Here is a 15,402-nt window from a genome sequence, read left to right on the forward strand (position 1 = left end):
GACAACAGCTGCCCCTGCAAACCAAACATCCAACCAAATTTCCTTTCTCCTGGTTCTTCAAGGGTTGGCATTGCAGACAAGCCCTGACATGCAGAAGCTACAGGGCCAGTTAACTTTAGAAGAATGTGGTATAAATTCTGCATCTTACACTTTGTGGCTCACTCTGCACAAATGTCATGTTACTATCAAAGAGCATACTTGTAGCTACTAAATTTTTCTCACAATTGATAATCTGTAGGCTGGGCTCCAGAGACAGATTTTCCAGGCAAAATGAATATTAATTGGATACAAACTACAACCCTTCTAAAATTATTCATAGGTGGTTTACAAATGACTATCTGATGAAAGATTGTTAGGGAAAACTCAGAAGTTCTGGACGTATTTTCCTGACCACCGAGCATGACTATAAGGAAATTAGCAATGTCTCCATGGTTTGATCTAGTCAAGACAACCTACTGGATGGAATCAGCATTTTTTATGATTTCCTTAGAACTTTGTGAGGTTATCTCACTTATGAATGAGAGAAGAGTTCTGTTGGAGATTACAGTTGAGGATAAATACAACTATCTCTCCATGTGTAAACTTTGTATGAGCCTGACATAATCTCAATAGCAGTACATCATCACTAAATAGTAGACAGAGAACCCGAAGAAGAAGAGGCTTAAAATTAAGTGTAGAATGCATATATTCTGTTAGATGTTTAGAAGCAGAGTAAGATATTATTCTTGAGAATGGGAAGGAAGACAGACCCTTATGCTTGATCTGTATTTACACCATAAAGAAACCTCTCTTCTAGGGGCTGTTCAGCTGCCTGTAGTTCTCTGGGACTCTGCTTGAGGAATCACGCGTGGCTAAGAGAGTCGGTTCAGATCCACCCGGCGCCCAGCCTCACTGCACTTCCCAGTTGCCAAGATGAAACATCATTGGGTGGAGGGATAACTGTCATGAAGGATTTTCCCTGCCACACAATACTGAAGCTTCTCTCCCTCTCTTTTTTGAAGAAGTGCGTTTATGACTGATTGCTCAACACCTTGTTGGTTCTGATTGCAGAAAACACACCTTATAAATATATGATAACCATCCTGTAATAGTGTGACAATTTACTTCACAGTGCGTTTCAGGCTGCTAATTGATCGTTTCAGTCCAGAGACGATTTGGAATAAATTATAGCCATCAAAAGGATATCACAGCTCATTTTGGTGGAAGGGTTTCCACGTCGCTTCGCGTTCGTCTCCCGGAGAGGGACGACTGAACCCCGCGGGCTGAGAGGAGGGGAGGGAAGGGGAAAGGGAAAGGAGGCCAGTGGGCGGGACCGGGGCGGGGCTGGAGGCGGGAGCGCCCGCAAGGCGGCTGCAGGTCCGCGGCCGGACGGTAGAGGCCTCCCTTCCGAGGAGGCGGCACCCGGGCGGCGCGGGCGCTGGGGGCTGGGGCACTGCTCCCTGGCGCGGGCCCGAGCACCCTTCGCTGCGAGGTTCCGGTGCGGCCGGGCTGGCGCGGGCATTTCCCACCCGCTGTCCTGCCCCTGCAGGCAGCAGCGCCCGTTTTTCTGAGGTGAGAATCTCCCTCGGGCAGAGGGCCCTGCTGGGGGGTGGGCGCGGTGCTCGCGTGCGCGGGATCTCACCTCGAGGCTTCTCGGCCGGGCTTCCCCGCGGGGCGGACGCGTGTTCCTACGCGCTCCGGCTCTGGGGCTAGCGAGGCACCGAGGGGTCGCGGCTCCTGGGGGCATTGTCTATGGCTGGAGTAACTCAGGTTCTCGCGCCGCACAGGCGGCCTATGGAGCGAAGCAGCCTCGGAGGAAGCAGTGGCCTCCGCGAACCTCGGGGAAAGGGCGTGGAGGGGCTGAGCCGGCAGGTCAGCCCGCGGGGCGCGGGGCCGAGGCAGGGGCTACGCGCTGTGAAGCTCCGCGAGAGCGTCGGCCCTCGAGCCCGCGCTTCGCCAAGACCGAGCCAAAGTGTCGGGTCCTGACCCCAGCCCACCCAGGGTCGGTCGCGCCCTTCGACCTCTCGCCTCGATTTCAGTTCCCAGAAAAAGTGAGTGCCATTTTGTGGTGGTCATGGAAAAGAGAGACCCAAAGGCCTGTCCCTGCATGGGATTAGAATTCGGGGGGTGGGGGAATCAATATTTTTTAGTTAGAACAATTCTAACTCCTGTCGCCGGCCTTGGCTAGTCTGTCAGCCCCCAACCCCGCCCACGAGAGCCCCTGGCAGTCTTCATTCCTTTCGCAATTAAAACACTAGAAGAATTGAGGCCTTTCAGCTCACTGGTAGCATGTCCTTCCATCCCCTGTGCTCCAAGCCAGCCTTTGCTTGATGTCCTTAGTTTTTTAGTCTTCTGTCACGCTAATACATTATGTCAATCTAGGGCAGGGATGTTTCCATGCAGGCGATTTTGACAGCAATCATCATACCAAGCTATTATGAAGTGTGATGTCAGTGCGTGCTGGAAGGACGGATAATATATAAACCAGTTCTTGACACAGTATCTTACAGGAAAACATCTGAGGCCATCAGTAAGAGGCATTTTAATTCACACACTAAAAATATTTTGTGTTTAGTTGACATCTTTCAAAATGCTGAATGAGATAGTAGCATTTATCATTTTGTAGGTATTTATCAATGTACTCACAAAAGTCCCCATAGGAAGGAGGAGGGTTTTCTCTTATTCCTATTCTAGGGTATAAACTGAGAAACAGAGATGTTAACTGACCTCCTAAAAAGCCCATAGTGAGTGGGTGGGAGAACTTCATTTATGAGATCAAAAATTTTTAAAAACTGGGATAATTAGAAAAGTCAAATCCAAGTCTAAGTAAATGTTGTACACTCGATATTATATAAAAGCCAGAAACTGTATTTACATGGGCCAAATCCCATGGGAGGCTAAACTGTGGGAATTAGTTTTATGATGAAAAAAAAAATATATATATATATATATATAAAATATACATACATATATTTATTTATTTATTGACCTAAGATTTGTATTTCTTTTTCTCTATCCATTCAGTATTTACTCACTATTTATTATACAAACGTCATTCCACTTTTCCACTGAATGTGATCTCTACAGGCATTTAATAAATAATTGCAAAAATGTAACTAAAGTATAATTTCCCTAGCTACAGGAAATCCATATTATTAGGAAAAGTTAAAAACTGTGTCCTTTTGTTTGTACAGATGGAAAATTATATTAATTCCTTCAATAGTAAGTCAAGGGAGTAAAATAAACTAGGAACCAGAAAGTTTTCTTTAGCTTATATCTTATTCACAGTGCCATGATTTTTTTTGTCCTTAAAACTTTAAAAACAAAATTTTAAAGAACTTACATGATTAAAAAGGTTTATGATATTCTTCCAGTTATTTTGGAAAGCAAAATTTTGCTTAAAAGGTCTTGCTTCTTATGTGATGTGCTGGAATAGCTGGTTTTATGTGAGTGAAAGCACCATATTTTTAATGAAAATAAGGTTTAAAAAAAGTTTATTTTTTTTTTAACCACAAACTGAAATAAGAGTTACTTACAATTAAGTCAAGCAAGCAGAACACATCCCACATAGTCTTGCATATACATGGTTAAAAGTCATTGGGTTAAAGGCTGGGGTTGTAGCTCAGTGGTAGAGCACTTGCCTAGCATGTGTGAGACACAGGGTTTGATTTTCAGCACCACATATGAATAAATAAATAAAGGCCCCATCAACAACTAAAAATAAATAAATAAATAAAGTCATTGGGTTAATAAAAATAGGAAAACATCCCCAATATATTTATCCTAATTATTTGTGGTTATAATTTTTCTTGGGTAATGCTTGAGATTGTTCAGAAGAATGCTTAGATCCTTGAAAATCAAAATGTTTTGCATGAAATCTGCAAGATACATCTAATTACTATAAAATTTTCTGAGTAATAACATAAGCCATGATGTTGGAAATACTTTTATTACTAACAGTAATTTTGTGCTGTAGGACTGAAACTATATAACCAGAATGTGATTATAATATTTGTGTTTTAACAACTATAGCAGTTCTTCCAAACACAATTTAGTATGTCCTCATCAAGAATTAGTCATCTTAAAAGGCTGTCACTTTGGGGGGCTGGGGTTGTGGCTCAGTGGTAGAGTGCTTGCCTAGCATATGTGAGGCACTGGGTTTGATTCTCAGCACCACATATAAATAAATAAAATAAAGATCCATTGACAACTAAACAATATTTTAAAAAAATTTTTTTTTAAAAAAGACTCAGTTTTTGGAAAGTGCTTTTATTATTCAAACCTCTTTCAGAGCTTCTCATTGGGCATTGTTTTCAGCACCCACAACACCTCTTGTTTAAAAAAAAAGAAACACTTGGAGATAGCTTTACTTAGAGACCTTGAGGCCCTGAAGAAGTCAGGCCAATATAATTTGAGGTCAAAACAAGCTGAAAGACAATTAGTTGAATTTTTTTTTTTAAGAGAGAGAGAGAGAGAATTTTTAATATTTGTTTTTTAGTTTTTGGCGGACACAACATCTTTGTTTATATGTGGTGCTGAGGATCGAACCCGGGCCGTATTCATGCCAGGTGAGCCACCTCCCCAGCCCCGACAATTAGTTGAATTTCTTGAGTGGATTTTAAACTAGTTCTAAAGTCATTGTATTAACATAGTTTGAATAATGGCAGTGCCATTGGAATAAGAGTATCTGTCAAGGGAGAGCTTTAACAAAAAATGCTGATTTGGAACTCAAAATTCTATTTGTCGATGAATTCCTATTTTAACTGTAATGTACGTATATAGTGCACTGGCATGCTATATAGAGACATATCACTCCAAAAGGTTATATTTTCAACAATTTGTTTGATCCCGAATTTTATGAGAATTCACAATTCTGGTATGACTTAAAAAAGCTTTTAAGTCCTAAAATATGAAATTCACCCATATCATGGGTGAAATTGGGTTGCCCTATATAGTTCCACAGAATTGGTGCTCTATATTCCTTGAAATATGAAAGAATCATACCCAGCTAAGAATCAAACTTAATTTGTATTCTGTTCAATAAGCGAGGCATTCCACCATTACAAAAAACTCAGCTATCCTTAGACTACAAGTGAGGTCTAATCTGTGAGCTAAAGCATTTGTAATTATTCGTTGATTATGAATGTATATTCCAGAGTACATATGTGGTAGAATTATTATGCACTGTTGTAAGTTAATAGTATGCTACCTCCTGTACAAAATACAGAATAATGAAACTCCTAATCTAGTGAATTTAAACTGTTGTTTGAAGTAGTAGTGCATACCTGTAATTCCAGTGACTCAGGAGGCTGAGGCAGGAAGATCATGAGTTTGAGGCCAGCATGGGCAACTTAGTGAAGACCTAAGAAATTTTAGCAAGAAATTTTAAAAAGGACTGGGCATATGTACCTCAGTGGCAAAGTGCCCCTGAGCTCAATCTCCAGTTCTTAAACAAACTTACTATGATTTTCAAGACCAAAATATGGGAGAAGGGGTAGAAAGACCAAAAGGAAAAGAGTCAAGAAGGTAAATCATGGAGTTTTTGAACTATAATTAAATTCATTTGAGGGAATGATTTATAGTTGTTTTCCAAATCAGAGAACAATTTAAAACTTGAGGAAATAATGCAATTTCAATTCCAACTGAGACTGTAAAGAGAACCAAGGAAAGCAGAAAGAGTATAATTAGCTGAGTAGGACTTTTCTAAGAGTTCAGGTCTAATGCTTTTAGTATTATATAGAAGGCCATGAGATCATTAGTGATTAGCAGGAATCTAGACCATAATGATCAAGGGAGATCAAGGCCAGTGGAAAAAGATGAAAGAGCTTTCCTGCTTAAACCAAATGCTGCAAATGCTCATGCTCTTACACAGGGAAGGTCAGCCAGCAAACAAAGAAATAGGGCAACAGTCCCAGAGCAACAAGTAAGTTCCCTTCTTTTGCACCAGTTAGATTGGATATGGAGATTAGCCAAGTTTGAGTTGAGACAAAAAGAATGTCCTTATTTCAGCCACTTACAAAGTCTGGAACTTTTAGTCCTATCTGCATTGGTGAGCTTAGATATTGCCCAGAAATTGGGACAAGTACACCTGCTGGGCCATGGACACCAGGAGGTATACCTAACTAAATGGCCATTAACAAGGAAGACTCAATCCTAGATTTTTTTTCCCCTATGGACAGACCTTGCATTGTTTGACCATTAGGTAGACAAAACAGCTTCTGTTATGAGTACAAGGGAAGATCAGTTACCCAGTAAATCCTCCATAAATAATGACAGTTATAGAAAAACAGTGGACAGTGATTTTAGCCTTCTTTTGAGATAGCCTAGCCATGATGCCTGTCCATCTTCTGTAAATCTAAGAGTAACCCCCATTTTTTGAATTGGAGTTTAAATATTAAAAGTTTTATGTAGTGTTTGCAGCTTTAGGAGTGAGGCCAAGTGAGCTCTTAATGTGGTTCACATAGTTAAAACAGAAGTCTGGTTAGGTATAGCTTGAAGCCAATTTCTTTCAGATAGAGACATTCCCAGCTTTAGATTTACAAAATTCCCATGTAGATTCAGGCCATGGAATAAGTGGGCAATTTCCCTAGTATTGCAAAGTATCAGGTTATAGAGTCCTGGACCAGGAGTGGGGAGTAGGTTTACCATGTACAAGTTGTGTTACTTGAGGACATTTTAGTTTTCCTCATAGTAATAGTCAGTGAGTCTATTTTACAGGTTTGAGCTTCATCTGAGATGAAATAAATGGAAGAACTTGATTTATTAAATTTTGTGCATTTGCAGGGTTTTGTGTACTGCTGCATAGGTTTTGTAGGTTAAGGTAAGGTTGAAATGTCCAAATAGTTAAACCAAAATATAAATAAAGATGGAAACACATTTGGGAACGTAGGAAAATAGACTAGTTTTAGTATGGATTAATAAGAAGTACTCTGTTACTATGTCAAGAATTTTCTTTTTGATACTTCCTAAGACCTGTTGCATGTAAAGAAACCTGATAGCTTCCTTAATACTATCAAGCTCAGATCTGCAGCATTGGCACTAAAGGAACAATCTGCTTGTGAAGAGAACTGCCAGACTTTTAGACCTTGATTCTTATACCATCAAAGTTTCTTCTAAGCAGTTGCATTAAACCTCATTACCATGTTCATGATTTAGAGGATAACAAGAAGCTGACTTGAGTTGTACATATTGGCTTAATTGGTCAGCTATGAAATTTTTTAAAATAGTCATTATTCTTCCCATAGCAGCAGGCCATTTATGCTGAAGAGATAAGACTCCCATCCCTTAGAAGCAATTTTTAAAAAGTTAGTTTGTGTTTTTCATTTTATCCTACTTTCCTCAGTGTATTTAGAAGATATCAAGGATGTAGGGGGAAGGGCAATTTGCCTCCAGGATCTTTGGCTTCCACCAACATAGGGGCATGGTTCCTAGAAAGGTGGGGAAGTAGAATGTTCTGGTTGGGTGTATACTCACCCTTCTGTTGAGTTTCAGGATCTAACCTACTGAAGAATAAAATAGTAAAGAGTAAAAATATTTCCCCTTCTCTAAGATCATGATTACAGGGATGTTTTCTGGAGGTTTGTTTAAGTGTCCTCTACATAATAACATTTCACTAATTCACATTGTGTGAAGTATGATGTATTTGAACCAATACAATGTAGTGGCTAAGGAAGAGGGGTATTGGATTCAGATAGTATGTGTTTGACTATCAAATCTGCTACTTACTAGCTGAGTGACTTGGAACAATTTCTTACTATTTTGAAGTCTCAGTTTCTTTGTCTGCAAAATGGTAATAATAACAGTATCGACTTGTAAGGGTTATTGTACGTGAAGTGAGTGCATAATAAATGGACCTATATTATTAGGTTTTGGAGAATGAGGAGAGATATATGTCAAATTCTCATCTTCAAGGAACTTACACTGGAATGGATCAAATAAAAAGAAAACTGACAATATAGGGTAGAAAATGGTAGTACCAAGTAAGAGCTGCAAATAATGAAGAGTTCATCAGTCAGTCAAGAACTAGGGTCATGGCAAAAGGTTTCAAGGCAGAAGTGGGAATTTCTGAAATTGCAGGTGAGGCAGGATTCAGATATGAGAAGACAGCCTAGATGGCAAGAGGGAGGAGTTATCAGAACACAGCACAGCAGGGGTAGAAGTGTGGCAGAATAGGAAGTATACCAGCCTTTGAACTAGACTAATAATCCTAGCTCTGCTGTGAGATCTTGGTTGGACAAGTGTCTTAACTTTATCTTCAGTTTCTACAGTTTAAAATTGATAAACTGTATCCATCACATTAAATAGAAGATATTGAATAACAGAATGTTGGTAATATTTAATATGATGCTTTGACACTTTCAATAAGATAGATAATTCAAATGATGTTTTCAGGAAACAATGAGAGAGCTGTCTGTCTAAAGAACTGTATTGCCTTGTATAGGCAAAAGGTGCAAAACAATCCAGGAAGGGCAATTAGTGCCCATATGATGATAGGGAGGAGGCTTGAGGCCAATTCAAAGACCTGGGGCTGTTTTAGACAATCAAAACTTATCAAGACTTTCAGTAAAGTGGGAATTTAGGATAGTAAATCTCCAGGCTCTCTGAAGGCTGTCTTGGAGGAAGGAAGAAACTCACTCAAGCATGTGTAAGGTGATCAGGGTCTAGATTAGAATAGTGGCAAGGTTACCAGACCTCATCTCCTAAGCTGCTTTACAGCTTAGGGCTCCACAGTGTGGAGTGAGGGAGAACATTTTTGTTTGTTTTGTTTATAGACTCCTAATATTTAGTGTCAGTTGAAAACTAGGATGGATCTACAACTTTAGAAAATTGAGCTCACTCAGTATCCAGAGACTTTCATAAAAGGTGAGAGGTAGTTTTAATGCTAAATAAGCCCTGTAACTTACTTTAGTCTTATAAAATAGCCTCTTTAAAAAGCCTCTTTCTGTTGCTTATTCGGATCCAGGAGTCTACCCTTGGTTTTCTTCTCTTCTTTTGCTACCCCCAGTTTTCTAGGATACACAACCACAGATCCCTTATAGCTATATAGAATTCAGTTAGGATTGTCATTACAAGAGGCACTGGGATAAATGGAGAGGACCCAGCCAGACAATTTGATGACTTTATTTATTTGGTGATAGTGTAATTTGGATGTTAAGATTCTGTTCTCTCTCTGGGGATAAGAAGTGATTTAATTAAAAACATAAACCTAGGAAATACTTTTTGGATTCTAGGGTATACATTTGTATGGTTTCAAATTCTCCTGCCACCTCTTTTTTTTTTTTCTTTCTGTACTTAGTAATTTTGTAATGGGAGAATACATGGTAAATAATTGTATTCCTAAAGAAAATCACACTAAGCCAGTATATGACTATAAGCCTGTTGACAGCCTGGGCAACTTAGTGAAACCCTGTCTCAAAAAATGCTGTGTGTGTAGCTCAGTGATAGAGAGTCCTGGGTTCAATCCCCCGTTAGTGGGCAGGGGAAAATAAAGAAAGAAAATCACACTGATTATATGGACACCAGTTTTAAATGCAGTAGGAAATCCTGTGGTTGGCCTTAAACATATTAAATAGGCAAGAATAACCTGACCTATCACTGATTAGCTCAACTTTGTTTTCTCTCATTTGGCTGCAGGAGCAACATGGTTTTGAGGTACCTGAATAGTCCATTGCTTGTAATGAGGATGCACACAAAAGGGGATTGTATGCAGTGGTTGACAAACATAGGATATAGATAAGTGACAAGAGAAGGATAGGCCCTAAATTAGAGTCAAGGCATTGTCCATGGGCAATGAGTATATTTCATTTCTCATCTCCTGGGTTTATTTAATTTATCTGCTGGGGTACGGAGGAAAAAAAGCATAATGCTATAAGGCTGATTAAGATGCAAACATGCAGATTATATCCTGTTCCTGTCACTATCCTTTTCACTCTAGCCTGGAAGCAGATGATGGCCAAAGAGGCCCAACCTAAGGGAAGGGAGGGAAGAAAGCAAGAGTCCACACTTTTTAATGAAAGATTTTATGAACATATATGTACATGTGTAGTTTATATAACAATATATATATATATATATATATATATATATATATATATATATATATTTTTTTTTTTTTTTTTTTTTTTTAATTTCTCCCATCCGTACCACCATAACAGATCAAAGTAGGCCCTGGCTGAAATCTGGCAGGGGATTTGGACCAGAAGCAGGTAGCATTGAAAAGAGGATCTTCAGAGTACTACTGGTTTTCATTTTGCTGGAGGGACCTCATCAGAGACCATCCTTCTCTATTCCATGGATGGCTGACCTTGGAAAGGGCCTACATGCAGATTTCAGCCTTGCCCCCTCTTCTAACCTCTGCCTTCTGCTCTGCAATGGGACCTCTGTTTCTCTCTTCCCCCTCTTTTCAATTAAATGAATTAATTACCAGGCATTTAACTTTTTGCCAGACTCTTTCATTATACCCAGAGTTGTTGCTGAGCGGCAAAGGGAAGTAATAACATTCGCAGTGAGGGGCAAATCCTGTTAATGAACAAATTAAAGTTCAAACAGTGATTCAAGTTCACAACCTCTCGGTGGCTCTTCTCTTTAATAAGAGTTATACATGTTACTTTCCCCCGTCTTTTCTCCCTTTTATTACTTTTTAAGCTTTTCATCAACACTGCCGGGGCATATTTGAGGCTCCTAACCTTTCAGCCTTGACAAGGACTTGAGCAGTTATAATCCTGTCTTAATTTGGCAACTTTTGTAAAACACATAAAGGGCCCAGGGTCACCTTTGGTCACTAAGGCCTCTGGTGACCCTATAGCTTCCACCTCTACCAGAGCTGCGTGGGCTGCTTCTCTGGTATTCAAACCCTTCTAACAGTCAGGATCAGATGACTTCCCAGCCAGAGGCACAGCCATGTAGGACCAGTCTGCTAGTGTTGGAGCCCTTGCTTCTCTTGGTTTCCTTTCTTTCCTTCAGCCCTCTTCTTCAAAATGGCTGCAGCACAGGGGAGAACTATAAAGGGAGAAGGAGTCTCTAAACTAAAAACTGGGAATGTATATGAGGAAATGGGTTTGAGATAGGAAATGGCACCCTCCCCACCACCATACCAAATGCTGTTCCACATGCTGAGAGCACCTCACCATTCTGGTGGCAGGAGGCCCAAACCTCCTTAGTCCTGGTGGGAAGAGGCTGGGTGGGGTCTGGTAATTGTCTCCTTCCCCCTCCCATTGTGTGTGTGTGTGTGTGTGTGTGTGTGTGTGTGTGTGTACACTGTGGATTGCGTGGGGGTCTTTTCTACCTCAGTGCCTGGCTTCTCACCACCATCCCCAAGCGTGGCTAAATATAATCACCATGACAACTGCAATCTATGAGCATACACATAATAGAGATGAAATAGACAAAAGATTAGCATGCCATGAAAAGTACAATAAGTTTCTTATTTAGCATTTAGATAACTGTCTTTCCTTCGGAGCAAGCTTCAAAGTTGAAGCCAGTTTAGACCAAGAGGATTAATTCTTTCTCCCGCATGCTTCATTGAATCTCTCATTACCAAACTTTGTCTGTATTGATGTAAGATTTGATTGAAGATTAGAGCATTTAGCAAATCTTGCTTTTCTGCATGTATCAGGTCCTTTCAAGCACGGATCGCAGTGCCCAGTGGTCAATACCCTTACTTTTATCCAGTGTCTGCTTCATTTAAACTTAATCAACTCCATCAATGAACTGGAACAGGGAAACGTCCCTGTGGTAAGAATGTTGTGCTTTTGTGGGATAATTCTTTGCTCTTTCCCGATCCGTTGGCGTTAAACCTAAAATTGCACTATGATGAACTTTTTTTTTTAATCAATATGATAATGACAATTGGGCCTGAATGCTCTGGTAGGACTTAGAGTAGAGCAGGATCTGGCCCCCATTACCAAAACAACTTCTCATCTTGCAATAGCCAGACTCCTATTGTGTGGCTTTAATAATACCTTTTCTTCCCTGACATTGAATATTGCTCAAGCTGGAAAATGATGCATCTTTGTAGGAAAGGCTCGTATGTCACAACCAGAAAGTGAAGCAGACCGATTGGTTGTGTGAATTATCTGACTTGCTGCAGTGAATTATTTGCACTGTTTCCTTACCTAGTCAACAAGTTCCTGAGGTATAGTAGAGATCAATCAAAACTGACAGCCCGAGTGTGAAGGCTTTACTGTGTAAATCTGGCGCACTCATCCTGGCCATGCCGGCCCTGGCATCTGTATATCATTTTTATACTGCTACCAGTAGAGCAATTTCAAAAGTATTTGCAAGGAAAATGCGTGTCCCCATCTGTTCCTGGAAGCATAAATGTGCCACCTTCAGAGGGTTTTCACTGGTAATCATATCTTTAATGATCAACAGACTAGTGATATATACCTTTCCATAAAATGGGGTTTTCTTTACTTTATTGTGATTGGCTAGAATAAATAGCTTTTCCATATGTTAGGGAGATAAAATATAAGATTAGCAGAGGTCGTTTGTTGGATACTAAACAAAAGAAAACAATTCATTCCAAATAATCTTTGAAAAGAAGCAGTGACAAAATTAAGTTGCAATAACAGAACATCTGAGGCCCCACATCAGGAAGCAGACCTTGTTCCTCCTTGGAAAAAGAGCCGTTTAAGAGCAGAAACTTGGAGTCTTCTAAGAGACCCTGGTGGCTTATAGTCAGAGTTGGGGGAGGGAGAGAAGCAGGGAAGCGAAGGAGGGCTAGAATAAGACTTGTTTGTTCTATTGCTTTCCCATATGTATGTTGCTGGGTCCTTGGTTGCTCCCACTGTAGCACCCTGGGTAAGTTGGTGGGTGGTGTGTTCAAAGGCAAGGAAATGCCACCATGCTGGATTTCTCTTTAGGTCTTTCAGTGAGAGAGAGGCTGTTCAGTACTGGAGAATAAAGGTTGGCTACTTCTGCTGGAGATTTTCTTCACCCACTGAAAAGGAGACTTCAGAGACACCGCAGAGGTCCCAGCTTTACATTAAGTTCCAAAACCTAGCAAAAGGAGCTTTTGGACCTGTCAGAGAACCCCCAGGAAATGATTTTAATAATAGAATCCTACCTGTCCTGGTCACAGTCCTATGCAATCCTAGGCTCTGACCCCCTCCCCTTCCCACAAGTTCACACACAGACTCCAAAGGGTGCCAGAAGCACTTTGTTCAGATGCAACCCTTTTCGATTTTGCTGATTTGGAAGCTTTTCCTTCAGGATCCTAGGCCTAGATATTTGAGACTATGAGTGCCTGAATAGGAATATTAAATTCTGTTTTGTTTCTAGAGCTAAAAAAGAACCATTAGTTCCAGGACATCAAAATTTCAACAATGCCCCAGTCTCTGTGCTCTCCAGAAAATAGGTTTGAGCTATGTGGACCTGTTCCCCACAAATCAGGAATTGAGAATGGGAGTGGAAATTCTCTATAAACATTGAGAACAGACCCACTTAGTAACTTTTGTCTTTTTTTCCATTATGTATTGTTACTGTTTTCTTTTTTTCATTGGAATAGTGGTGGTGAGGGATTGCTATCTTTTCTGTATATCTGCGCTTCTCCTGTGTATTCACAGAATTCTGCCCTCTCTCCAAATGCCTTCTGCTCTCATTGTAGCAGGAGTGTGTAGCAGAATGTGTGGGTGTTAATTTCAAAGTGGGAAATTGGGTCTGCAGACAGGTCCCAAGCAAAAAGTACCCATTAACATTTTAGACCTAATGCATGTTAATTTCCCCAGTGAGTCTTGGGAATAGCTCAGAAAAAGATGAGCTAGTTATTGTAGAAACATTTTCTTTTAAAACTTCCTCTGAATTTTAGAAATATAATCATATAGGCTGGGTTGCCCATAGGCAGGTATAGATTTACAAGTAAATTATACTTTGTTTGACCTTATACCTGATTTACTATTGTATTGCAATTAAGACTAAAGGGGAAGTCACACTTGTTTCCACATTGTGGTGTGATGCATGCAGGTCTTTTGCTTGTGACAAGAAAATTCTGGCATATATTGTGTATGAAACACGATTTGCATTCAATTAAAAAGATCAAGTTTCCTGATTTATACATATTTAAATTTGATGCTGTTTTGTATTGAATTTCTGTTATTTTCAGAAAATGAAAAAAGAAAACCTCCTTGACTAGTTTTGTGTGGAAGAGGTAAATCTGTGATGTTTGCTTCTTCTCTTGCCTAGGAGAAAGAGGCTGTTGCTTTGCAATTAGGACCATTTCACAGTACATGCCTGGAGGTCCTGTTTAACTCATAAACCTCTGCCAGGAACTGTTGCTGTGTATTCCAGAGTGGAAGTTATCTGTGGAGCTTACTTTTGGCCTCATGTTGGCTGAGGTTCAAAACCATAGAACTTTAGGCACCCAAAAAGGGGACTCAGGATACCCACATTTATACAAACCCTAGACTGGAGTCATTTGCAGTAGAGTCTTTTGCTGGTTCATAACCAGACCCTGTGTACACATGTACATCCATTGCAGAGATAAAGTCTTGGCATCTATAGGGCAAGTATTGAAAAATTTTAAAACTACACACTGTTCAGGGTGAAAATTACCTACACTTTGACAATGCTGTCTCTGCCCTTCCACAGTCTCACTGCTACCAAACAACCTCAGTCCATGTTTATTTTACTGAAAATGTACATAATCTCTGATAAACTATTAAAATATCTAAGAATATAGTTTCTTACCAATTTATTGAAAATAAAACCCCCCCTTGTCTTAAAAAATATTTAACTTACACTCTAATTCAGATATTTGAAAAGATAGTTTAATAGTGTTCATTTGCAGTACTGCTTCATGATTATAATATATTTATAAGTATGTAGTAGTATTTGGTTTTTAGGTGCCCCTTAACAAGACAGGGATAAGCAGGTAGTATGGTGTATTGGAAAGAAATTGTATTTGAAATAAGCTTAAGCTCCTTTGGTTAAGGAAAATAAACTCGATTGATAGTTAATGTGAAATGAACATTTATAATTTGGTATCAGGTATGGATAAAATGCCATCTGGATCTTTAAAAGGCCAAGGTGTATGAAGTTATCAGAAAATGATATTTTTGGGGCATTGAAGGTTGTTTTTTGCCCTTACTGGATCTAAACAGCATAGCAGTAATAGTTGTGGTCACTCCACTCTTTTACTGGGAATTTCCATCTTGTGCAGAAGGAAATAGCAGGAAAAAAACTTGAATAGTTAATAGCTTGTCTAAAAGATGTTATTTCCAGCCAGAATTTCTACAGTCACCCCCTGTGAATACTACTAAGGGATATGTTCCAATTTTAAGTCAGAGCAACTGGGTTAAAAAATATATGAGATCTGGAGAAACGAGTTTACCTTATGGGGAAAGAGGGAGTGAAAGGAAGCAAAATTAGTTTCACTGTGCGGCCAAAGGACTCCTGGTTCGTGAGGTGGAGAAATTTGGATTTCTA

The 15,402-nt window shown here is 39.8% G+C and overlaps 1 long non-coding RNA gene across 1 annotated transcript in view; it reads left to right on the plus strand.

Moving 5' to 3' along the window:
• Window positions 1–1,390: 1,390 nt before the first annotated feature.
• Window positions 1,391–15,402, plus strand: part of LOC143403787 (uncharacterized) — a 19,113-nt gene continuing 5,101 nt past the window's right edge. The window contains exon 1 of the long non-coding RNA XR_013091894.1: window positions 1,391–1,551. This is a non-coding gene — a long non-coding RNA (uncharacterized LOC143403787). The remainder of the gene's footprint in view (window positions 1,552–15,402) is intronic.

Source organism: Callospermophilus lateralis, chromosome 7, assembly GCF_048772815.1.
Source record: "Callospermophilus lateralis isolate mCalLat2 chromosome 7, mCalLat2.hap1, whole genome shotgun sequence".
NCBI classification, from domain to species: Eukaryota; Metazoa; Chordata; class Mammalia; order Rodentia; family Sciuridae; genus Callospermophilus; species Callospermophilus lateralis.